At 36.8% G+C, this 27,397-nt stretch overlaps 1 protein-coding gene across 6 annotated transcripts in view; it reads right to left on the bottom strand.

Moving 5' to 3' along the window:
• The window catches only part of PCDH9 (protocadherin 9), a 671,446-nt gene that overhangs the window by 528,823 nt on the left and 115,226 nt on the right, over positions 1-27,397 (bottom strand). The window lies entirely within an intron of this gene.

Genomic DNA, 27,397 nt, shown 5'->3' on the forward strand with positions numbered 1-27,397 from the left:
GTGTAGTAAAGAGATACAAGAGCTTTTAAAATTTTATTTAATAACATATTTTGTCTCTAGCCATTTTAAAAACTTGAGGCTAGGCAAATCTTGGCAAGGGAAAATGTCAGATAAGCTAGTTTTGCAAAGTTATAAAAAACTGAAGACAGTCTCCTAGTAAAGGTTCTGTATTTTAGAAATTTATTTTCACTATACCTAGGAGAGTTTACTCGCATGTTGAAAATTTCTATATTTGCTTAACAGTATTGAATCTGTGTGCTGATACATTCACTCATACTGGAACATTTCAAACAGCCTTTACAGGCAAAATTATTGAACTTGGTAGCCCTAACTAAAGATTCCTGATACATCCCAATTTCTGTTTTACTTTCATGGATTTTAGCCAAGTAAAGCATAAACTCTTGTTCTTTGTTCTGACAGAGGATTAGTTAGACCTCCCAAGCTAGCAGTCCATCTGCTCTGCCAGCTAATGCTATTGTCCCAGAGACACCACCTCCTCCATTGTTCCACTGAACAATCCATGCCATCTCTTTTCTCAGCTGACACTGACAAGTACATGTCAACCCGCTTGCATTCTCCTGCACACATCTGTGACACTGAATATTGGCTTTCACAGTTTCAGGCCGTTTAAAGCCTAGTAAGAGCAAGGAAACACAATACTATAAAAAATACTAACATACAAAAGCTTTTAATTATACCATATTAGTTTATCCCATCAATGCAATGTCCAAATTTGCATGTTTACATTGCTCCCTTCTACCCTTCTCAAGACATGATTTTAACTTTGCTGAGTGAAACAAAATGTTTTAAAGCATTCAGAAAATTTAAAAGTACTTGCATATAAAGTAAATTGGATTCCCTGGCCTAACATGTTCTGGTAATTTTTAAAATAGATATAAGAGTAGAACCTCTTTTACTGAAGACTGGTTTTTGGGTTAAATCCGCAAAATGGAAGGACCAAAATAAGGAAAGCAATTCCGCCAGTAGGTCTCTGAAAAGCTCCTGCTAAATGAGCTGATGCAATCTCAGTACAGGACTTATAGTCAGCAATGACAACAAAATTCTCATTACTGCCAGCATTTCAAGGAAAAAGCAAGAGACACAGTGAAACTATAGTTGTTGCAGGTGGAAGAAATCCAAGATTATTGATAAGACATGGATCAAATTCAGTGCTCTATCCCCTGCCATGTCAAACACAGCTTCACTCAAACCTCAAGTGACCTTCATGTGATTCAAAACAATATTCTTATATGCCAATGCCAATTATTTAGTAACAGAAAACAATATAGATGTAATAAAACCATTGTATTTTAAAACAGCAAGGTAAAATTGAAGTTTCTGCCTACAACAGGTAAGTAATTAAACACAGAAGGAAACAATATATCTATTTGTCTCGTTGTCTGTAAAACATACTAACACATAAAACATTCTACTTTTGCTAATTCATCTGGGGCTTATTTACTGGATACTCCAAAAATGAGCCAACACTTCATATCAGAAAGGTAAATAGCATCTCTGTCATGACAGACCACATTTGCAATGTGTCGCTCAAATGGTTCCTATGCTGGCTCTCAGCCTCAGATGTGGAACCACCATGACCATAGTTCTTGGACTGGGAAAACAGGTGATAGGTGCTAGCTTTAAAACCTTAAAATAAGGGGGAAATCCAGTGCATTCTCTACAGATAGTGTGCACTCTTTTAAAATCTTAATTTCATTTACGTCAGTGTAAACCCGTCTCCGGAGATTTCTCTAGAGTGAATTCTGCCTCCAAATAGGAGGCATCTGACAATTATCCACCAGTGTCCCAGTTTAGCTAAATTGGTTTTAAATTGGAACAACTTGTTACATGAAAGGGGGAGTTAAAGGGGGATGTAGTTTTGCCTTAGACACATGATTAGATTTAAGCATTGAAATTCAAGGTCCCATCCCCTGGACACAGGCTATCAGGCCCACAGAGTTGTCTTTTTGTTTTCCTCTTCTCCCTCTTCCTTTTTTTCTTCCTTTTGCTGAAAAGCATTTCAGCAGATGAAAAATCTTAATTATATTTTATACAAAGAGGGCAAGAACACTCATAATTTTTTTAACACAAGCAAGCACAGCAAGGTGACATATAATCAAGCATTCCCAGACTGATGTATTAAAATGCTTTTCTGCCAACTCCTGCCTTCCATCTGTGATGTAAGAATTCTCCTTCATTATTCCTTTTTATTATTTTCCCATGCAGATCACTGTGACCCATGCCAATCTTTGTGAATGTAGATGATAGTAGAAAGTCCTTTTCATCACAGCAAATCTTTTCCTTTAGCATATAAAAGGTTTGTTCATTAAACAACCAAACAGAAAACATTCCTCAGTGAAGAAACTACTACTACTGTGATTTATCTATAACAACCCAAAAAACATTGCTAAAAATGTTCAAGGAAGCCAGTGAATCAACAGTACTTCTTTATTCAAAGAATAAAGAAGGCCCCTAGTAATTGGATCTCAGGGAACAGAGAGTGAAATAGGAATATTTTCACACAAATTTTTGCATGAGAAAAAGCAGTTTATGTGTACCTATATACTGGCTGAATCTTACACTCTCAGTATGAATGGCTTTGCCAGCTCTGCTGTTAACTGAAGAAACAAGGTCCATCCAGTCCTGACTGCTAAAGTGCAGGAGACCTCTCTTCAACTGCAACCAACTTCTTCCAAATTGTAAAGCATTCCAGCTCCCCTAGGTTAGGAAACAGCAGACTGGAAAATTGTAGGAGATTGGTTTCTACAGACTCTCTGTTTACAGCTGCAGTCTGTAACAAGACAGGCAGGGCTCGTTCTGCAAAGGAGCTCACCTGTAGCAAGTGTCCTGGAGCCGAGTGAGGATCTTCTATTGGTTCCAATAGTACCTCTCTAGCAAAAATCTGTGCAAAGTCTGGAATTCTGTCTTCCTCTTTGTCCTCCTCCAATTTTTAGCACTATTATTGTTTTTGCTTAGGCAATCAGCCTTAATATCATTAAGGGGACTAGAATCTTGGCTGTTTTTAATAAAAATATTAAGTGTAGAGGAAAAAAAAATGTCCAAGAAGTAATGAAATAACAAGGAATTACTATAAAAAACCCTCATAATCAGATACTGCTTTTATCACATCATACGCATTAAACTTCTCTGAACTGATGTCCTTTTCATCCTAATGTACTAAATTAAATATCTGCTCCTTGTAGAATTTGATTCATCTAAACTAGATTAAAATCAAATCATGAACAAAATCAATTTCACTTAAAGTACAATAATCCCAGCCCACTAAGGCCCCCTTCTAGTAATCACAATAAATGCTGTCACTATCACCATTGCCATCCCTTATTTTTCCCCCCAGCCTTTCACTGAATGTACAATTTTCATATCACATTATAAATTAGGACCTTGTATATCTTATTCACGTCTTATTAGAATAAGTTGGCCAGGAAGCCAGAGGCAAGACAACCTCATTCAAACATTCCTCCAGGGTTTTCAGGTCAAGTCATTTTTTAAATTGGGATTGGTATAAACCCCAAGGGATTTCTTGATTTAAGAAAGAACTACAAATATTTAAGCTGTCTTGGGGGGATTATTCTGACATTGGATCGTGGGATTACCTTCTACATAAGACTCAAAGGATTTGGACTGGTTCAGCATCTCGTCAGAAAACTGGGCAAAAATGCTTCTTACGTGGAGTTAATCAGATATTCAATCATTCCTCGCTTTAAGCATGTCAAGAGGTGGCAAACAAAGGGAGAGGAAAGCAGTCGCTTTGAGATGCACAGGAAACAAAAGCCATCCTTAGATATACTGGAACATTTTAGCTTTTTCACAAAGGAGAGCTATTCCTTCTGACAATGGGCCAAAATCCTGGAAAAAAAAGTTACAAATTCCTTACTTACATACCAGCTATCTCAGAATTTTTCCCCTTGAATTTGCAGTGGATCACTACCAGCATAGTGGTATTTAATGAAATATTTTATTAATAATTAATAACACTTGGCACTTCTGTGACAGCCCCCCATTTGTCTTAGAGCACTTTAGTCTAATAACAAAGTCTGACAACAATCTACAAAAACAGGAAGCTCTGATCGTAGCTGATGTAGTTGGAACTGTGAGAAGGTTTTAGGCAAACCCCCTTTGTCGTAGTCAGATCCTGGCTTTGACTCAGATCTGAGGCCAGGCTTGAATTGCAGTTGAAACCATCCTGTCAAGAACAGCACTTCAATAAATTCTCCGACCATCAAAAGTAAGTGTGAAAAATGTCACTCTCCCTTTAGTGATTTCCTTTTCTCTTTTCTTTTTTTCTCCTCCTAAAGCAGAAGTTAGAGGGGGAAAATGACAGGAATGAGACTTGTTCACTACTGCAACAATAAGAGGAACAATAGCCAGAAACATCGAGAAAAAATGGCTATTTGAGAACTGTATCTTCCTACCTGGATCTGGCAAATATAAAGGGTCAATGCCAGACCATCATACTGAGAAAAATATTGCAAAGAAGAATGGATTTTTTGAAAGATGCAATGTTGAAAGGAATTCAGTCACTCTCAGAAATGGGGCAATGATGCCTTTTCAAACATGGATCCAATCCCCTCAACTGAACTATTTTTCCTTATAAATTTATTCAACAAATAAAGAGCATACCACAACCCAGTGGCAATTACTACCATTAATTGCCCAGTGCAGAAAACTGAAGGGCCGGTACTTTTGTTTCTCTTCAGTTCATTCACTGAAGAATGAAGAAAATATCCTTCCTCAAAGATACAGTCTTCATTCCTTCATCCAACCACAGCAGATTCACACACCCGTACTCTCTACCTGTATAGCCTCACATATCTCCTGTCCAACATACCGAGCAAAGACAGAATCCAGCTTCGTTTAAAACTCCAGAGGTAGAAGATAAAGGTGACCAGACTGTAATGGCCTCTCTATTTCAAACACAGGGTTTCATCTTTGTATATTTAAGACAGTACAGGACTTGCACTGTACATTAAAAAGAGATTGTCTATGCTGGAGATTAAAAAAACAAAAAAGAGAGAAAGCCCCAGTCCTAACTAAACTTGACAGGAAACTACTTGCCAGTCACTGATGAGGAGATTCCAGCAGCACTAACAACAAGCCCTGCTGATTAGGGTCAGTCACTTTTCAAGCCCAAGGGAACAGTCTTTTCCAACTTCAATCACAATCTCATAACTCCCCTATAAATAAACATACCAAGGAATAAAAAAAAAAAAAAAAAGCAGAGGGAACTAGCAGTAACAATCCACACACAACATTAAACTGCAGTAATAATGTTTGTATTCTAGGAAGTCTGGAGAGAAGGAATTACTCTTCTTCACACAGATAAAACGAGCTTTATTTGAAGTATGCTTATAACTTCAAATGGCTAAGTAATTTTACATTATAAACACTAAACACTATAAGAAACTTCTCACTTCTTATACTTATGAAAGAAAAACTGCAATAGAATGTCTCAGATGCTTAACTAACACAAAAATTCAAGTTCATTTTTATTGCTGAGTCAGGGTAAGATTTTGGGGCTCAGGACCCCAAGGACCCATTTTTTTCATTGAATCTGCCACTGAGTTTTTGAGCAATCTTTCCGTAAAACAGGAAAGCACAAATCATGATGGTTAACCAACAAGTGAAACTTACTTCATGTGAGTCATATTCCAAAATACTGATAATTTTGCAGGGGAGAACAACACTGCTAATTCCTAGCACTGTGTATCCTGAGGCAATCCTATATGAAGTCCTGGAGTGTGTGGAGGGGTCAGGAAGAAGATCCAAGATATTAGCATTAAGAGATTTTGATGTATGAATCAGAAACCGTTGTATTGAATGCTTATGAACACAAATGTCTATGTGTCTTTTTCTTGTAAAGAATCTGCCAACTATTTTATCTTCCTAAGTATCTTATATGAATAGGAAATATTCCTTTGGGCATCCTTAAATCATCAAAGAAAAATGCATACATATATTTCTGAACTTTTTTTTTGCTATTTAAAAATTAATCTGCATCCACAGCTATAGATCAGTTTCTAGATATAAAGTCCCAGTATCAAAATACCTGAAGAAATCTCTTGTAATAGAATTTGTGAGATAAAAAAAAAATTAATTCCAAAAATAATTTTGAATTCCATTTTGGAATTCAATCCCACGGAGCACAAAAAAACCCCAAACACAGAAACTATTTAGTTAGCACAAAAGACACAATTTTTTTCCACAAGTGCCATAACTGCCGAAAAGGAAGCACCCTGTGACATTATAGAAAGCAGCCACTGGTAGAGAATGAGGATAACAGCCAGTTTATCATCCAAATGTGATGCAGGATTTCGTATGCCTAACTTGGACTTGCAGGAAAAGGCATTTCAGAGACTTCTGCATGACCTCTCAATGCTTGGAGAAGTCCTTTTAGTTAAAACTATGGTATAGTTTTGTCTAACATTTATGTAGGCAACCAGTGAATTAAGTTCTGTGTACAGAACAAGTACTGAGCTATTCCTTTAGTATTAACTCTTGTGGTGGTCATATGACATCTGCCACAGGCTGCCTCTACAGTTAGAATATAAAACACACGGGGTCAAGCAATGGCACACAATTATCAATACTCACTTGTTTGGTTGTGCCAAATAGCATCTCCCTAGTAGTGCTTATGTATTGCATGTGAAATAGGAGGACCCTGTTGCAATTTCCACTTTGTGGTACAAAGGCAGGCAATCCTCTTTTGGAGGACGGTTAAAGAACGGGGGGAAATTTAGCCATAGGTATGCGAACTGTGTTGCATTATCTGTGGGTCAAAGGATGGGCCTGAATGGGTTTTTTACTAATGTAGTCCTAGCCAAAGGGAGAAAACATGTTTCTTTTAGAAAAAAGTCAAACTAATTAATGCTATTCTGTTTTTCTGCCAATGTAGAAGCATAAAATTAGCATTCTGTAAACATTTAAGATGAGATTATGTTTCCTCTGTGAAATCACATTCCCAATCTCTTCCAAACAAAAGCACGTGCCAACTCCTTGAAAGCAGAAAAACTTTCACCCCATTGAGTTCCTAATTTATTTAATTAAAAAAATCAATCCAAAATTAATATTGCTATAGATGAAACTTAAGCCTTTTTCCTAGTGCTTTGATTCTTTCTGGGAATCAAACTTGAAAGGTTTAACCATTTCCTTATACCTGGATAGTCGTATAAGGCAGCTGCCCCAAGAAATCGCATTGAATGCTTTCTCAGCAGTTTCCCTATCTGATACAACATTGCCAGAATGACACACAATGCTGTTCCATGAAAAGGGACACTGCTTATTTTATCACATGCCAGCAGAAGCTGCCTTTTTCACAGGAGGCTTAAGACATACTTTCTCCAATACTGGTCTAACTTCACTGCTGCACGTCATAGTCTGCAGGCACTCTTCTAATCACAGTGCTAATTATCTTAGGATAAAACACTCAGCGTGACATATCTATCTGCAACCCAGTTGCAGGACTGTGTAGATCTTGTTAGGATGTCAGGTTCTTCTCACACTTTGACATGCCAGAGAACAGTTTTGTAAAAGCCAGCAGCTGAACACAGTTGCAGAAAGTAATCAATGGAAGACGATGAGTGGATGCATATCCTACCCCTTGGATAGCGCCTCACCTAACTAACCTCAGGCTGTAGAGCCTTCAGCACACTGCTTCCCATTCTTCAGACAAGTGCTCCAAAAGGAGTAGTAGTCATACAATTTCTTTAATTCTTAAGCAAAATTCAGGAACAGGAAATGTTATCTGTCCTTGCTATTTCTCCTTCATACAAGCATGTATACTGGGTCGTGGATGTGATTTTTAAGTGATAGGCTCTCTGCCCAGGTGAAAGGTTTTCTTTATCCCAGGAAAACTGTCAAGAAAGGGTCCCAGAAGGAAGAATATTTTCTTTGGAGATGCAAAAGGCAGGGCTTTTAGCCAACTAGAAGCTTCAGTATATGAACTTCCATATGCATATACTGATGCAGTAGCGTTGAAGGTTTTATGAGCAGATATTTTGGCACATGAGAACATTGACATACTGGTATATACCAAGAGTTTTCAGATTTCATTCCCATATAAATGCTGAACATACCCACATAATCTATAAATTTAAGTGATTAAAGACTTATAGCCTAAAATGCTCAATGTATTTGTGCAGTATTTAAGCTATGGCTGAAAGGCACCAAAGCCTAAGGAACTCAGTTTGCAAAAGCTCACAAGAATATTCCAAAATTCACTTGTGTATGACATGAATCAACTATGAAGACATTTGGAAATACAGCAATAATTTTCCATTGCTGGCAAAGTAATGTATTGATAGATACTCTGAGATTCTGCCAGGTATTTGAAAAGTGTTGTATCATGTTGAAGTATCTGACATTTCACATTTTTTTAGCAATTAATCTAAATTTATTAAAGGCACCAAAGCAAGGGTTTTCATTAAACTATAGTCATAGTGAATATTTTAAAAATTTGTTAAATTAATTCTAATCACCTACAGTACAACCTTAAGACAATTTTACAAGTACTCTCTTACCCTTTTTTAGTTTTAAGTTTATTTGATGTCGCCTTTTTATGAACACCATATGAAGCTGCTGGTTTCACACATTATATTCACATTTTAACACACATAACCACGGTAACTGGCAGTTAATTTGTTTTTAAATGTTAGAATTACATTTTCAAAGAACTTGTAATCATTCTGAAAGTGTTTTCTCCAGCCCATTTCCAAGACAAAGGTTTTGATCTCTGCAATTGGAGATTGAATGAAACTGATTAATTTAATGAAATTGTTATCCCATTTAAAGGTAGCAACTTTATCTGCCACAACCTGCACAAGAACACAAATCACAAAAATTTTAACATGATGCAAATGGAAAAATATAAATGGTCTACGACGACCCTGCTTGAGCAGGGAGACTGAAGCAGATGAGACACTATGGTCCCTTACCCATTCTGTGATTCTGTCAAATGCGTTAAAATCCAATGAGATTCTTAGAGTAATAATGTTGCTATAGAAGGGAAATTTAATGCAATCCTTTGCATTCAACTCCTTGCAAACTTCCTTTACATGCACATGATTTTTCTTTGTCAAGATGAGAACTCAGTTTTTCTGAGTTTCAGATGAGAACTTACATTTTAAAGGAATGTGGCAGGGGCAACCAAGCCTCTTCCCATATATCTGGTGTTAGAGAGCACCTGAGTCATCAGGTCAGACACTACCAAACCACACATCCACACTTTCTGACAGCCATTTGGACAGAACCTCTTCAAGCAAACAAATATTTGATTTTTTTTGTAACCAGCCTAGATGGAAATTTCAGAAAGGCCACAATGGCTTGTTTTCATTTGCAATGTTAAGATATGTTTTGAACTTGTCAATTTTAACCATAGCAACAAACATCCAGAAGCAACCACTTTTGCTGTGTTACTGTTTGGATTTTCTCTGCTCTCACTGCCCTCCTCCAACCAGGCACAGCTGCCATGTGGATGACAGCTACAACTTAAATAAACAGAAAAAGGGAAAAGGGAAACAAAAAGGCAAAGAAACCTCAGCTTATAGCCTTGCCAGGCTTGCTCCCTTGCCTTTTGCTTTTCTCAGGCTGGATAAAACTAGTAACTAATGGAGCCTGCAGAGAAAAGAGGAGTGCAGGAAAATTGGGGGCACACTGATCACTTAGGCTACCAGATACTGCTCTGTATAAAAATAAAAAAACTCCACTGATGTTAAAACGCATCATAATTCATAAATTACAGCCCAAAATTAACTGCTTTTGCTGCAGTCTGCTGGTACTGTGTTAGCTGTCAAGACTGAAACAACTATGTGCTCAAAGGATGTAAGACACTAGCTGTAGATTTAATGCTAACTCCAATTTGTTCCTCCTCTGTCACTTCTGAAGATGAGAATCTCCTCAAATTCCCTGTAAAGAATAACTGCAGCATCCGACCCGGGCAGCATCTCCCCAGAAAAACTGGCTCTAAAATGCAGGGCTGTCCTTAGGATGCCATTAAGCATAAGGCAGTGTCTTCATTTGCCTTCATGCATCAGTAGCTAACTCATTATTCTTTTGAGTAATTCCTCATATAGGAAAAAAAAATATAAAGTGTAAATCCACATCACTGTGCAGCTGTGCTAGCAGTTCTTAGTGACTTAAAAAGAAGCATCATTGACAGGCTTTTAGAGGCAGCTGCATCCTGTCCTCTCAGCCTTAAGGCATTGCTCTGGGTAGGGCTAGCTCGTGGGAAGGAAGAAAGGCTGCTGCTGAAAAAGCTGGGGATATAAAATAACTAAATTACACATGAAGTTTAGAAGGGGAAAGGGCATGAAAATTCAGAGAATGTGAAGCTCTACTGAGCAGATGAAATTGTTTTAATAGAAGCCAGTTGTAGTATTTGGAAAAAGAGGAATAAGAAAAATTATTTTGGAGCACTGTGTTATATCTCAAAATCGGACTTTCCACAAAAAACTTGGCTTATTATCTAAGATACCACTAGGTAATTTAAAACACACTTTAGTTCATCTATCTTATCTATGTAAATCCAGCTCTTTATAGGAATCATAAAATGGTTTGGGTTGGAAGGGACCATCTAGTTGCAGCCTCACTGTTGTGGGCAGGGAACCTTCCACTAGATCAAGTTACTCAAAATCCCATTCAGATAAGAATGGCTTTAAATAGAAATACAAGTCTACCAAATAATGTATTTAGCCTCTACCTGTTGCTACATATTTCTGTGTTTACACAGTAACAGTGAATATTTATGCTAGGGAAAAAAATCTATTCCAACAGTCAGCTAAAAGTTGTCATTAAGCATTTGAAATTGGTAACCTTGCTAGAGATATACTCATAAAACATGACCTTTTATTTTTAGGTGAGTCTAACAACAAATCATTGAATTAGGAATAAATACAGTGTTGATATTTCCAACCTTTTTCCAGCCCTTCTAGGCTAGATTTATTTCAGTGACTGTTCTAACATTACATTATTTGTTTACAGTAATTGAATTGAGCAATCAACACAAAAACAATGTGTTTGAGAGCTTCTCCACTTGTGTTACAACAGTCATTTATTAAATTACACACAGATGTCATTCAACTCCTTAAAAGGACTGCCCTCAGGTTCAAGTCTGGATTACATGTATACATTGGCATTCTATTATTAATCTTTCAGCCCTTTATATTTCCTCTTACAATATCAAAATGGATTTTGAAAGAACATTTCAAGAGAATTAATGTGGTTTTCTTTGGGATGGGGACTTGGTTGGTAAAACTGACTCATGATTAGAGAGCAAAGCATATTTCTGCTTCCAATTCAAAATCAGTCAGGGAATTTGACATCGTAACCTCATTTTCTGATTTCTCTCTTTCATTTTGTACTGCTTCAATCCATCTCAGCATGACACAGTTACAATACTAAATTTACTTTCTGACATATGAAAGCTTATCCTCCTAACTACTATCACCTGCCAAAACAGGAAGATAACTGAACAAACATGTCCAGACTGTAGCAACTTTAACTCAGAAGCAACCTGAGAAAATCAAAGATATTCCTCTTCTGTATTTTAGCTATTTAATCTATGTCAGTGAAGCTGCACTAACTAAAAAGCAATTGTCAAGGTTAGAAAAGACCTCCAAGACCCTAGAGTCTAACTATTAACCTAGCCCTGCCATGTTCACCACTAAACCTAACCCCAAGCACCCATATCCATGATTTTAACATTTTCAGGGATGATGTTCCCTCTGCTTGCCTGAGCACCTTGTTTCAATGCCAGACCACCATTTCTGTGAAGAAATTTTTTCCTAATAGCTAAGCTAAAACTCTCACAGTGCAACCTGAGACCACATACTCTTCTCCTATCACTTATTAACTGAGAGAGAAGACTGACACCTACATGGCTACAAACTCCTTTTAGATAGCTGTAGTGAGCAGTAAGGTCCTCCCTAAGCCTCCTTTTCTTTTCCAAACTAAACAACCCCAGCTTCCATCTGCTACTCCTCACAAGAATTGTGCTCTAATCCTTTCACCAGCTCTGCTGCCCTTCTTTGGGCACACACCAGCACCTACACTTGTGAAGATCAGCAAGTGTGAAGAAACTGTTTTAGTAAAAAACCTAACTGGAGTTTTTCAAAAAAGTTCTAGAAAGGTTCCTATTGTACTGTTTAAGGAGTTCATCAGTGGTTACATGCACAGATAGAAAACTTCAAGGTTAGTTCTTTCTCTTTTGAGTTCTACTTTCCTTGAATGATTCACTCTATGCCAAAAGTTACAGTTAACTATTCTAGCCTGACATCCCCTGGTTTGGCCAGTGGTTGGTTGCCATTGAAGGATAAGGTGGTACATGATAGTAGCAGAACTCTTACAAAAAAACTGACAAGTCCAATCACTTTTATTGTAATGCTGGATGGACAATCTGCCTCTGATGGTAGAAGGCCTCAATTTTTTCCCTCCATAAGTCTGCCACGAAGTTCTAGCTTGATCCTGAAATGCAAACAGACTTTCAACATAATCTGACTCGTACTGAGTAGTGGGACTCTAAGACAAGGTAGGATTGGAATCCATTTTTATGGCTGAGAAATCAGTGACTTCCAGCTCTGAAATGCTCATTGCAGATCTGTCCTAATATCAGGAAACAAATCCCTGATGACTTTTAATGGCTAAAACATAGAATAACTTTATTCTATCCAATTTTTATTAAACAAATAAAAAAAAATAAAAGGCCTTACACTGCCCCCTTACACTCTAGAGGAAAGACATTTGTACAAGGTTATGGACTAAGCTCCAAAGGAAGAAGGAGATAACACCTCATGTTTCCTTGGGTTAGCTAGGGTGATCTGAGGGACTTGTATCTCCTTGGGTGGCAGCATCACCACAGCCTAACCCTGGGGATTAGTAAGCGGCCTGAAATACTGCAAAAGTATTCAAACACTTTCCAGAAGGAGAAGAGAAATCTCTGCCAGGGCATAAAGACCCTCCTCATTGAGATATGATGCCTATTCCAAGCTTAAGTTATTGCAATGCTCACAGCAACTGTAGCTCAAGCAGTTCATGTCCTCCACTCTCTTTAGAAGACATTGAGTCATTTGTTTGTAAACCAATGTGTATGGACAGTATAGTATGGGACTAGGATGTATACTTAGTAACAGTTTTTTTTTTTTCTTTAGGTAGATTAAATTTCATTCCTTTTTTTCACTGGAATAAATTACATAGGTTTAGAGAAGTTACAAATATTATGGATGCTGCAGCAGGTATTCAGCCATTTAAAAATAAAGCAACATTTTCAATTTTCAGTCCCAATGTGCATTGGCCCAGCCCTATGATTTAACAGTGAGGGCTTTATTTTATTCTAGGCATTACTCTAAAAACAAAGGGTTTCATGTTTTAAGTATACATTTAATCTCTTGTCACTTTCCTTGTAAGAGTGTCCTGGCACCGAGGTAATGATTTATACAGTGTAAAGGTGCTACTATGGAAAACAAAATCGAGTCTTACTGCACATTAAAAAGTAGGGCTTAAAAGCAAAAAAAATTAGAAAAACTTATTGGATAACTTTTAATAGTAACAAAACCAGGAGACACCTGATTGATAAGATCAAGACATTTCTGTATCCAATACCAGGATATACAAAGAACCAGTTTTACTGACCAGAGTATCTATGGCTGTTAGGCAGCTCAGGAGTACATGCCATAGCAAGTGATGCCAAATGGAAATGCTCTTACTCTTTCAGCCTGATCAGCAAATCCATACCTGCACACAGCCACCACCTTGATCCTTGGGATATCATTATAAGGTAAAGGTAGCTTCAATTTACTTGGTTTGACTTGAGAGTAGACAACAAATCAGAACTATAAAGGTCACTGCAACAGTTTCTTCAAGGACCACTGGGAAAGATTTGTACCTTAGCAGGCTCTGCCATAGATGTTTTCCCATGGAATCAGCCTTTTGCTTCACTGCCGTATGCACTCCAGCTCTCCCAAGCAGGAGTCCTTATCTCAAACTGTAAGCCTAGAGGTATTATCAATCACATCCCTTATGGTCTTTTTCAGTCCTTGCATTTAAGGTATGCATTGAATCTGCCCCAGGGCATGTGCAAAGTAAGAAAACTAGATTTCTGGTATTTCCCAGCTGGCACACTATTATAATGTTAAACCACTCTATTCCTGAGTCTACCTATGAAGCACAGAGGGAGTATAAAGCTTAATTAATTCATGTTTGTAGAGTGTGAGCTTCTCAATAGAAAGAGACTGTGTAAGTAGAAATTAATACTATTAAATCAGGTATTGGGGGAAATGATCCCACTTTGTGCACTGAAACTTGTTCCTCTGTTCTTTAAATAGCAAGAACGCAAGCAGCAACGTCAATGGAGACTGCAGTCCTCATCATACCTTAGTTTGTTCATAAAGTTCAAGCCAAAATGAATTCTCCTGACACCTGTTCTGGCACTTTGCACTGAAACCTGAGCTGGGGACAGCATCCATTCTTTGGAAGTGCAGACATTTCCCAGGTACTTTGTGTGGTCTCTGTGGAGGATGAATCAGTTATCCTGGGTACTTTCTGTTTGCAGTCCTACCGACTGGAACTGGCATCGGCTGCAAAATGACAGTCTCTTGTTGAAAGCAAAATACTTCAGAGCAGGTCCTGGATAGGGGGATAAAAGTACTTTGAGGGAGGATAAAAACAAGGCCAAAGGGAATGAAGAGAAGACACCAGAAGAAGAAATCTCAGTATTAGCAGGATGATAATTACAACTTTCATACAGATAGGTGCTTATGTAAAGAATTCTAAAATTAGTTAACACAGTCTGGTAATTTGCCTCAGTGCCAAATATGCAGTTATTTTTCATGCTTGTTAATGTTTTAATGATATTTCAAATAAACTGAGTATGGAAAAGTATAAGAGTTCCCCATCATAATTTTCAAGTTCTTGTTTGTGCTGAAACAAGTCACTTAATGTTCCTCACATGGGAAATAAGAAGATGTGTCTGTTTAGGGTAACAAGAACAACCTGATATATTTTACAGTGCTTTAGCAGAGACTGTCACTTTTCAATTATGCCACTACCATAGGAAGCACAAAGGTGAGATCCTAAGTGTAAGTCTTCTTAGTTACACCGTTAATGGTGTGAAAGTGCAGTGAGGGTAAGTGAGGACAATGACCACTTTATGCATTGTCATAGTGCTACTTCATCTATCACCACTTCCTTTATCAGAGTCTATCTCACTCATAAAAGGAGTTCCATCAAACACAAAAGGCAGTGAGCAAGAATAGAAAATCAAAAGGAGTTTTACACTGTGTTTCTTTTCCCAGTTGCTAGCACCACTCAATAACATAGAGTTCACTTCAGCATTATATTGTCATTTTTTTTACCCCTTTCCTTTTCACCACAGACTCCATTTGTATACGGGCCCCGAGGTGCAATGCCTTGGCATGTTGTTAAAAGCATTAGTTTGAAGAAATCCCAAGGCAGTACTTCACTTGTATAGCATTTTTATAATTTCATCAACTGGATTGTTTTCATCTTCTGTATTGTTTGTCAGAGAAAGCAGCTGTGTGCTTGCGTGTCTGCACCTATATGTGTGTGTGTATGCGTACATGTAATGAAGATGCTCAGTCAAAAATATCTATACTTTATCAGCTGCTTAAAATCTAGAAGCCACGGATGTTTATATATAAAGAAAGCTAGGGCTTTCTTGGCTGCAATGATAGGAAAGGAAGGCAAGAATCATTCCAAAACTTCATGAAACTATATTCTTGAAGTTCATATTTTACATATGTCCACCCCCAACACTTAACTCCTGAAGATCATGTTGCTGCTCTATATTACAAAAAAGTATCAGACAATTTAGACCAGTGCATATGGTAGGAAGCCTGTCAAATCCCCATTAACCTTTCTCTAGCTTCACAAACAATTTTTACTTAGTCTTTCCAGACCCTGCAAATTACTTTGCAGACTTCCTTTCAGCTGTCATCTGAGCAAATGAGAGATGCCACAGAACTTCCCAAAAGAGAATTTTGAAATAATTTATCAAGGTTGTGCTGTCTTGAGATAGAACTGGAACCCTTTCTATATGGAATTAGAGACAGGTTTCAAGTATGATTGAGACACATGGTTTTCCACTGCTCATCTCCCCATACCTTTAAATGCCTGTACACATAGAGGGCGTTTCTTGGAGAAATGCCAGAGAAACAATGTCATTTAAGGAAATTTCCTTGTCCCTGGAACTAAAAGAGTGTTATAAAGACCCCGGGAAGTGATGCCAATTTCCTCTCTCCAGCCAAGAAACCCACTAGGAGGGTCAGGGGTTTTTCTTCTCCATGGTTCACCAACCTTGATGAATGAGTGCAGCATAACCAAAAACTTATTAAAAAATTGGGAGGGGTTTAATTACAAAAATAAACATTACCAAAGTAGGCAAAAAAGCAAAAGGCTAGTTTAAACATAGAAAGCATCTATGAATCAGTGTGGGAAGAAAGGGATAACCCTTCTGTAATTGCTGTTTTGTGCCCTATTGATTACACCACCGTTAGTGTATATGTAGAACTTAAGAAGGCCTAGTGCTTAAAACTGAAGAATTTGCATGCATTTAGGAGAATACAGAACTGCCAAAGCATCCCTTCAAAGTAACTGAATAAATGCACTGTTGCTTTATAAGTTTAGCAAACAGCAGGACATGCTTCTTGTGAAAAAAGGAACGCGATAAAGAAGAGGAAAAAATACAAACAGGTAATGCAAGACAACTCCTTCTACCAAAGTTCCCTAAAGCAGCCAAAGTATTCAGGAGCCAGCCGGACCATTTCATTTCCTCTCACATAAATCACTCCAGGGTTTTTACAAAATAAAGAAAAAAGTGAATATATAATTTTGCAATACTGTTTTAAAATTAAGGAAATTCAACCGTACAATAGGTGAATGATTACAATAGCAATTAGGGATTTTTTTTTTCCCTTTGTTCATAAGCTAGTATTCACCAATATTCATGTGTTTTAATCTCCCTTACTGGGGGCTTCACACTGTCAGGAACAGAATGGTTTTAACAAGGAAGAAGATAGGCACATTTTCAAGGAAAAATAGTAAAATGTTTCCTGAGTGTTCTCATGAAAGTGATGGGAATATTTGCATATAATAAGGAAAGAACAAATAGATTCACTCCTTGGTAAACCCTATTGCCAAGATTTTACACACATAACATTGAGAAGAATTTTTAAATATATCATTGTTGTTGTAAAAGGGAAAGTGGAGAGGACACTATGGTCTTAGAAAAAAGGAAATGCAGGTTAGGCACCAAGGGAAGAAAACATCTTGCCAAGAATAAGGATAATGATGCACTGAAAAGATTGCATAAAAAGAGACTGCTATTTTCCATCACTGGAAGTTTGGGTTTTTTTAGAAGTATATAAAAAATTTATCAGGAAGTCTTTATAGATAGGTGAACCTGCTTTTTTGGCAGACAGCTTTCTTGAATGGGTGATCTTTTCTGTCTTCTCCCAGAGAAAGCTAAGAAGATATTAAAATACAAGACAGGAGAGACAGGAAAAGAGAAAGCCATTTTACTTCAGTAAACATTCACATATCTTTCTAAATCATGGCTCTTGAAGATGACTTGTCCATGATACATCATTCAGAAACTTCTTCAGAGTTTATGTGAGAAAAAATTTAACATATGTGCAAAAGCATAGATGGTGTTACATTGAACAGAGTTATACTGTGGAATTCAAAAGGTCTGCATTCTAGTCCTGATGCTGCCCTTGACCTAAAAGGTGATTCTGGTCATGAATCCACTTGACTCTGACTTTCACAGTACATAAAATAATATTGATATTCTTATTCATATCCTTCTAGATCTCTTGGTGCAAATCCCAAGAGAGAGCAGCATATTATTCATTATACTGTTGTCATGTTACTATCACTAATATTAACAGTAATTACTTTAGCCTGTGTTGGCTGATACAACTTTTTAATCAAGATAATCAAACATCTTTTAAGAATGGGCACCCATGATGAAAATTGATACTTGTCATTGTTCAGTAGTAAGATAACTTGAAAATACAACCATAACATTGCTGTCAGTTTAAGGATTCTATGTCTTTAACTTAACCTCAACAGCAGTGTAGTTTCCCCTTCATATGCATCATTCCATTCTAAATCTAAAACTTCTGAGTAATACAGAAGTCATATACATGCCATTTAATTATGAAATCAAAATCTTCCACAAAAACAACTTCGACAACTCCCTCATACTGGTCATTCACTCAACAACACTACCACAGCCAAGAAAATAATTACTGCTAGCAAATGAACCAAGAGACTGAAAGAGAACCCCCTGTTAACTTTCGCAAATACTCCATGGATTAGTTTTATTCTTGGACAACTAGGACTGGGCCCATCCCAAACTATATTTTAAACAAACTTTAGGAGTTAGAAGTATTCTCTACAGGTGTTTTTTTCTGTACTCACCTTCTTTGTAAATCAGCAAATTTTAATAATATAGACATGGATCAATCCATGACAGCTAGCTTCTTTGGCATCAGTAGTCCCAGGCACATTTAATTTCCTAGTGCAAATCTTGCCAAGCTGCTCTTACATTAAATAATCTAATTTTTATTCTATCTTGAGCCAAAAAGAAAGCAAATGGTTTTATTTAGTAAAAGTTTGCTGCAGCTAATTGGCTCCTGTTTTACTTCCTGATCTACTGATTCTGTCCTTTAACTAAAAGACAGTTTGATGTGCAAAGATTTAGACACCCCTTGGACACCACCTAGTAAGGGTAACATCTTCACATCTAACATATCCACACACTTTACAATAATCTCTTAAGGCAATCCAATTTAATGATGTACTTTACAAGGCCTACTGTTTTTTAAATGCAGGTCTGCAACATTTTTCAAGTCTATAAGCTGTAGGTGGCTTCCCTTTGGTATAAAAGTTCCCTTGCTAGCTGTACAAGGAATCTCAGGAAAAAAAAAAAAAAAAAGTCAGAGTCAATCTAGTTGCTCCAGAAAGGTGTCTACCACTTTTAACGATTAAAAGTTTGCTGTACATGGCCCAGTCTAGCGGTAAATCTGCTTTATTATGTTACCATTCTATCTCACAGTCAGGTAAAATTTGTAGCTTTTTAATATAACATTTTTGGCTTGGGACTACTCATTTATAACATACGGTGACTTTGTGCTGTCATGATAGCACAAAGGTTTCACATTGTTGTCTCCTTAGTGTAAGAGTTTCATACCTCCTCGATGTTTCTCATAGGCAGCTCCTCCAAGGACTGACTCTTCCTTCTTCTTGCAGTAGCCAACCAACTCCAGTTCCCCCTCAGCCACCCAATCCACTCTTTTATAGCACTCTTCTTCTTATTGGCTACAGCTGTGGCCTGTTAAAGTCAGGCCTGCTCCTTTAATAATTAACCCAGCTGCAACTCTTTAGGGGGTAAGATTACTTTCTACACTACCTTTATTTACTTATGTTCTATCCCCCTACAACTTTGAAAAAAAAGTTATCCTTCCACAGTATTGAGATGTAAGTGGAGTTATAAAACAGGTAAGTGGTGGTCTTCATGAACTGAAGATGCAGTAGTTTACGTCTCATTGAAATGACAAGTATGCAGATTAATAACTAATGTATTGTTAATACATAATAATTTGCTGTATTCAGTTTTATAGCAGGATGCATAATTAATATACTATTTTAATCATGTTATAATAATAGAAGTCTCACAAAAGCAATACACAACTGGTTTTGTGCAGTTAGTGATGTCTAGTGGGAAGCATTTTCATGTCAACTATAAATAAATAATTAGAAAGATAAACAAATGCATGTCACTGGCATTATTAAGGCAAAAGGTCTTTCTATAGTTTTGTTAAATACCAACAAGAGACACTGTGAGGTTTTGTTTCTGTTGTTTGTTTTTAAACAAGCCACTTGAAAGAGAATGGATTGGAAAGACTCAGCCACTGAATTACTGCCCTGGCCTTCTTATAAGGTTTGATGTGTCTCAGTGGTTTATTTCTCATAAGCTGCTCACCCAGCAATGGGGAAAGCAAACTGACAAGAAAAATGGTTGGCAAAGGAAAAAAAAAGGGAGGGTGGATGAAAGCATTGATTTCTCTAAATAGAGAATGCAAGTCTACACACTTGAACAACAAAATGCATGGGTAAACAAGAAAAAGCACTAGCCCCAGGACTGGCAGTCCACTGTAATTCATGATAAAGCAAATGCAAGATTTTGGCATCATTCTATGAAAACTGTTGTGCTTCTGCCCTTGTAACAGGACACCTCTGTAAAGATCTGAACTGAAGATCTAATGTATCTCCAAACTGAAATGCTGTATGCTTTCAACTGTTACTCCCCATTGTCTACTGTTGCTATTTAATTAAATAGTTGAAAAAAAAATAATGACCAGATTATATAAATACATCTACTTAGCATCAACTGTATCATTGCTACATGATAACAAATCTCTCTAGCAACAACAACAGATTTGAATTTTTTAATCTTATTAATTGTATAGGTCAGTATTAAAGAAAACAAAACAATAGCATTGTAATTCATTTAAGTGACATTAGCAAGGTCCTTTAAAACCTCAAACCAGCAATAACCAACCAGCAGATCTTTTGTCCTTCCCAAAAGTACTAACACTTAGAAAGAAGCAGAGCATTTTCTAGTTCTATGTGAGATGTTGATCTCTCTGTTTCTTACTGTATTCTGTCTTCATTATGGCTGTTTGGACTTTTACCTAAGTGCATGACACAGCATAACACAAAAAGGAGTGTTGATTCCAGTGGAATGATATAGCAATGTTCATGGTCATGATGCAACCTCAGTGACAGTGAAAAGGCTGCAGAGTTCCTATACTCGTGATTGACAAAAACTTCTATTGATTATAATGTGGACAGTTCATCTGGCAGTGGTATCTATTCCTTTACAAAGAGATGGTGATTCTGGTTAAGGGACAATAAAATGACAACCAAGCAGCCAAGCTGAATCCCTACTAAATCAGTAAAGCCTGAAAAGACAACACAGAAATAAAGAAGCAAAAGACTGTTTTGGGAACAAGCATGAAGTAAAAGGATAAATCCCCACTTTGGCATAGCACAGCTTCGTGCATTTCTTTACAATCAGCTGTGCCAAACACACAAACATCTGTATTTTTCACTTCAATCATAAATTGTCAGGTTTGAATATTCAGTTTCAGTGGCCAGGTACGTAATGTCTTTTACTATTATCTTGGTCTTTATTCTCTGCTCTCCATGATTTTCCACTGTGTCCATCATTCATGAACTTTTAAATTCCCCTCAAGCCTTTAATCTCTACTTGTAAAATATGAATTTTCTTTCAACTTATTTATTTCTTTTAAAATGGTAAATTTTCTCATTTTCACGGTCATGTCTGCTACCATAATCAGTTGACAACAGAATGCATATTACTATAACATTTTTTGTTCATTTTTTAAACAAGAATTTTTCTTGGATTACCTGCATGGAATGGGATAGAAGGATATAAAATTTTAAAGAAAAAAACTTCCAAAGATATGCTTTTAAGAAAACTTAGTATCACTTGGGACTGCCTGCATTTGGGATGGTTGAAAAGAGTGAACTAAAAGTATAAGTTAATGGAAAGAAATTAAAACACATTAAGCTATATGTAGATGCTCTCATTCTGAATTAAAATGCCTTTATATTTTTTGTAGTTTAATCCTCCCTTAAGCACTCCACTTTTGAATAAGTTTCTATATAGGGGCTTAATGGTCCTTAATTTTGCTGCATTAACTTCATACTTTTAGTTGTTCTCCTACATAGAATTGCTATAAGATTTCTAACTACCACATCTGCTTGGTGACTGCACAGTCAGGAACATAGAAACCACGTCTAAGTGCTGCCATTTATAACAACATTAATTTGAACCTCAAAACTATTAACACAGAAATATTAATTCAAAATAGGGACTCTTCAAGGCTTCTTTCAAAAGCTGTGCAACTTTTTTAAACACTTCTTTAAGAGACAATCTCAAAACGTTCTGCAAAATATGAAAATATTGATTTTTCTGAGGGAAGCAACAAAAATTCAGGGTGAAACCTACAAAGGAACTTTGCATCAGTCAGATCTTCCCATGTTTGTCTCTTCCTGGGCAAATGCTCCAAAAGAAAGATACACCACTTTATATTCTAAATGTATTCTGAGTGAAACTGGCTGTGGTCACACTTACTTGCACCTAAACTTACTGCTGATTCTGTATTCAGCACCTTTGCAGAGCACCAGCTCAGACCAGCTACTCATAGGATGTCAGCACAGGGATGTTTACTCTGTAAATCTAAATAGCATAAATTTCAACTTGAACAGCTCTTCCAAGATAGAAATGCTTAAAAAAAAAAGTCCTGACAAAACTCCTCTAGGCTCATTTGGAAATTTGAAAAAGGGAAACCTGCACCACCAAATGTCTAATTAAAATGAAAACCATGAAATATGTTAACAAGTGTGAGTAAAATGACTGCTGAACTGTTGAGAAGTTTATGATGGTATAGAGATGCTTTCCAGGCTCATTGAAAGCCAGTCCAGATTGGAAGAACAGTTCATTCTGGCATAGTTAGATCTCTCTCAGATTTTCTTTCGGGGAAAAGAAAAGAAATAAGGTGTTCAGTTCCACAAACCAATGACAAGAACTAGCAGATATAATTGGCAGTGTCACCAGCGACTTCAGACCCACGATCTGGCTGATTTGGGAATTGTGAGGCAGAGATTAGATAGGAGAAAAATTCAGTCAAAAAATAATAAAAAAAGAAAGAACAAAGAACAGAAAGCAAATGCATTAAAAGAAAGATTTTTTTGGGGGGGGGGCACGGTTTGAGAATATTGAAGGAAAAAAAAAAAAAAGGTTGCCTTAGATATGCAGAGGGCAGCAAAAAAGAAGATTACAGTAAGGTTATGGTCCCAGTAGGCAGGAGGGATAGTGAAGTTGTAAATGGAGACAGAAGGCAGGCAGAGGAGAGGGACTGAGGGGAGAGATAAGAAATAGTTTATGTTACAACAAATATAAATGTCATGCACTTCTCTTCCCCCCTTTCAGCTTAACAAGTGTTCTGAACTACAAGAAACATGGATGATATCAGGAAGGTAAGGTCTTCCCAAGAGACTACTGACATAGCAGGATTATTTCTTTTACCTCTCCAGCAATGACAAGTGCACTTCTGTAAACAATGTTCTGCTCTTAAATCATCTAATTTATGCGTTAATAATTCAGAGGTTTCAGAAGATATTTACCCAAGAAATATTTACTATAGATGCTGAACTAAAAAATAAAAACCACAAAACCCCATGAAAAAACAAAGAAAGAAGCATTTTCACCTCCCAAGTTATGAATGGGAAGTAAACAGATACATCATTTCAGATGTACTGCACGAGCCTGTAAGAATGATACAAATACGTACCTATACAGACAACAAACAATTTTCTATTTGTTGAACATTTATGAATGTTCAAGTGTATGCAAAAGCAGTTTAATCTGCCCTTTTCCCCTTCCTCTTTCACTCTAGGCTCAGTTCACACTCCTCCTGACCTGCAGGTACTGGAGTTCATCTGAGCCCACAGCATATTTAGCTTGCTCAGCCAGAAGAAAAGTACTGACTACCTTTTAGTATGGTTTGTTACCTGTGGACCTGGCAAGCAGCAACAGCTCACAGGAGAGCAGAGGGTGGGGACCTGAAGCAGGGGGTGAGGGAGAAGGTACTACACGGCAGATTGTGCTGGTTTATCCTGCCAGGGACCCTCAGCAGAGGGGATTCTTTTCTGCAAGTATCAAATGTGTGTTTTCAGTTCTGTGCTTGCACAGTTTAACTCTGTTTTTCCCCATTATAATTTTTTTCAGTTACTCCAGGGTTGATCCGTATGTGCAAAGAAGTACATTTATGCACCAGTAATAAATATCATCATGGTTCTGTGCTGTGTTTCAAATAAAGGTGAAATGTGAAGGATATTACCACGTAGTTCTCAGTTCTCATAACTGTTCTGTTGCTTTCCTTTTATTATTATTTCACAGTTTCTTTTTCCTTTCTCTTCTTTCAAAATCCAATAGCACAATCAGTGTATAAAGTTAGTATTGTTGAAATGAACATTTCTGTGATGCTTTTTGTTATAGTGATAGTTTTCCTTTCACTGATGTTTTTTACTAAGCAAGCAGAGAAAAACAAACCCAGTTTTTAAACTGCACCATGTAAAAATCAATCAAGAAGACAATCATGTTTCCGATGTTTTGAAAATGATATCACCTACATCAGGAATTATTGTGTACTTACTGCATACACAGAACCATCAGTCTTTCCCTTAACTTTCAGGAGTTTCCCCCTCCCCAGCCCTTACAGCAGTTTTACCTTGGAGTAGTTCTGTTAACATCCTTGATGTACTGGGAAATTTATCAAGGTAAGATCATAGACAAGCATCATTCATTATGTTGCTTTACATAAGGGGATATCATCTACCACTCAAAATATTTTTTCCTCAAATAATGCTGGTTCCTAAGCGTCATGTGAAAAAATGCAATCCACTACAACTGAAGGGAAAGTACTGGAATCATGCAACATCATGCAAAACTGGCAGAGAAAAACTGGGACAGGAGGAAGTTATTTTGAATACTCTAATGACTGTCATCATTTGCAACGCAAGTCTCTCCTGCCCATAGGAGACTTCATTTTTAAATACTAAGAAGCTCACTCATGGGAAAGATCTCTTCATTTCAACCATGCCTCTATGTTCCTCCAAGATTCCATGCTCATTCAAGCACAGCACAGCTATGGCAAAAATGGGACTCGTTTTCCTTTAGGAATCTGTTGGGTCCTATGCCTGCTTAAAGTCATCTGTCACTCACAAACCTATGTGGTGATACTCTAAATTATTGGAAGAAATGCCATCCTTTAAAAAAAACACAGAGTCAAAGAACCTCATGAATACTGTATTGGTCATTCAGGATTATTACTGAAATATATCCAAATAGAAATTTCAGAATAAGGGAACTAGCATGTTCTAAATAAATGACAAATAATTCTAATTATCAGCCAAGTTCCAACTTCCTACTGCACACAGAGGATGATCCTATCCAATGTATTCCTTCCCAGGTGATGGGGTCACGAGCACTTCAACAAAAGTTAGCCTTACAGACTAGAATTCTCCCACAGTAAATGGAAGCAGGTACCAAGATATTACATCCCTGGAATCCTAAATTCCTACCTGTTAAAGAGCTAATATGTCTGTATCCTGCCCTCTCCTAAAATATCACTTCCAAATTCAAATAAATTTAATATCTTTTGCAAGACTTCAGACTACCTATTAAATTTAGTTATTGTCTACACCTATGCTGACATCTGAGAAAGAGTCAGACAGATTTCTCCCAGACACATTGTATACACCAAAGCATGCAGCAAAATTATTCTGTATTTAGTTATTAAAGTTGATTATTTAAACTATATTAAATCCCTGCGAGTCGTAATTCATTTGGAAGGGAGTTAAGTTAAACTAAATCAAGGCAATTTTTATTTTGAATGAACATCTATATAAGGACTTAATTAGGTTTAAATAATCCACTTCAGATTCATTTTTACAGATTAATTCTCCTGAACATGACCATGTAAACAAGCTTCCAGTGAACTAAATGTAGTTTCAGTAAATTACTACCAAAAAACTAATTCAGTTGCAAACAGGGACTGTGTTTTGGTGCGTATTTTCTTGTTAAACTTTGACTATCAGGAAATATCACACCGAAAACATGGCACTAATCCATCTAAATGTCACTAGTTAACTGATTGGAGTTTTTTTTAATGAAGTAGATTTTTTTTGAAGTATTATTTATTTAAAATAATATATCAGAAGAACTGTCACAACAAAAGAAGGTGCATAAGTTTTTGCAGCAGATATATATTTTTTTTTTGTTTTATGCTGTAAAATGCTATTTAGGCAATAAATGAGTAACATTGTTGGACAACCCTGCACAGCAAAGGCCCTAATCCTTGTTAAAGTAGCAAAAAGCCAGACCCAAAACAAAAATAAAGTTACACCTGGCTATTCTCAAGTAGAGATATTTTGAATATGAAGCTTTAATTTAAATTAATTTAGTTTAAACTGAATGTGCTAATATTTGGAGAAATCCATCAATTTTTATTTTTTTAAATCCACAGTTAATTTCCTTAAAAATAAGCAGCTTATCCAACTGAGGGGAAAAAAAAAAAAAAAAACAAAAAAACAAAAAAAAACACAAAAAACCTAAAGGTAAAGGAATGAGATTGAAAAGTTTCTCATGCATTTAAGAATTGTTGAATTGTTTCTTTGTCTGCATGGGAGTATGATAACCTCACACCTCACTCTTTTGGAAGCAGAAGAGAGTCATGAATGTGGCCTCACTGTCCAGTTCTATCGTAGCTTTCTAAGTTTAATTCGAGGCCATTCCTTCACCTCACTTTCCCAACATGTAAAGTGTAGCTACCTACTGAATTTCTTTAAAAAGTACACTCAGATTTGTGGTTGAAAAGCATTTAAGAAAGAGAGAATACTGTACTATTATTTTAGTAATAAGGATGAAACACTGACACAATGATAGACCCAACAGACACGTGTTCAAACTTCTAGCAGAGGAAAAATCATGTAGAATGATAAAAAGTGCAAACTGATATATTTAAAACAGAAGCCTAAAATCATAAAACCTCTTAACTGTCTGAAAAGCAGCAAACCTAATACTTCTTCTAGATTTCAGTAAAATACATTACAGAAAAGCTTAAAATGGAGAGGGACCAGGGAGTTAAGGAAATTATGTTCTCATCACATGAATGGATGATAATTATATCAATACTACAGCATTCACCTCCAACTGACTGCTTGGAAACTGATGAAACATTATAAACACAAAGGTCATTGCAGCAAAGAAATGAGGTGGGTTCCCAAGACGGAGTCACTAAACACAAAAAAAACTCCTCAGTAGGGAAATAAAAAGCTGTAACATAAAACTTCTCTCAAAATAATTGTCTTTGTTGCTGAGCTCGCTTTATTCAGATCTAACAACAGGCAGAATTATGTGTAAGGGGCGAAGGCTAGGACATCAGTGACATCAGTGTCTGTGAGGAGAGAGTTCAGCACTTTCCATCCTTCACCACCCCAGAAAAACTGTCAGACAAAGAAAATAAAATAATTAACCTGAACTCAAGAATATGGACTTGAATTAAGCAGTTAGCAGTAGTATAATGGGCATTATCACAGGTTTAGTGCTATGAGCACATGTTTCTAATGACAAAGCCTCAAGAGGATCTTATACATATATTTTTACCCAACAGAGCAGAGGTCTTCTTGGCTTACAATGGATTTTTGGAGCTACTTCCTTAAATCTTAAAGCTGCTAAAAAAAAGTGTTTTCCACATTATTTTATTCTACATTA

Source organism: Melozone crissalis, unplaced genomic scaffold, assembly GCF_028551555.1.
Source record: "Melozone crissalis strain CALT ecotype California unplaced genomic scaffold, PUWL_Pcris_2 ptg000013l_1, whole genome shotgun sequence".
Lineage (NCBI taxonomy): Eukaryota > Metazoa > Chordata > Aves > Passeriformes > Passerellidae > Melozone > Melozone crissalis.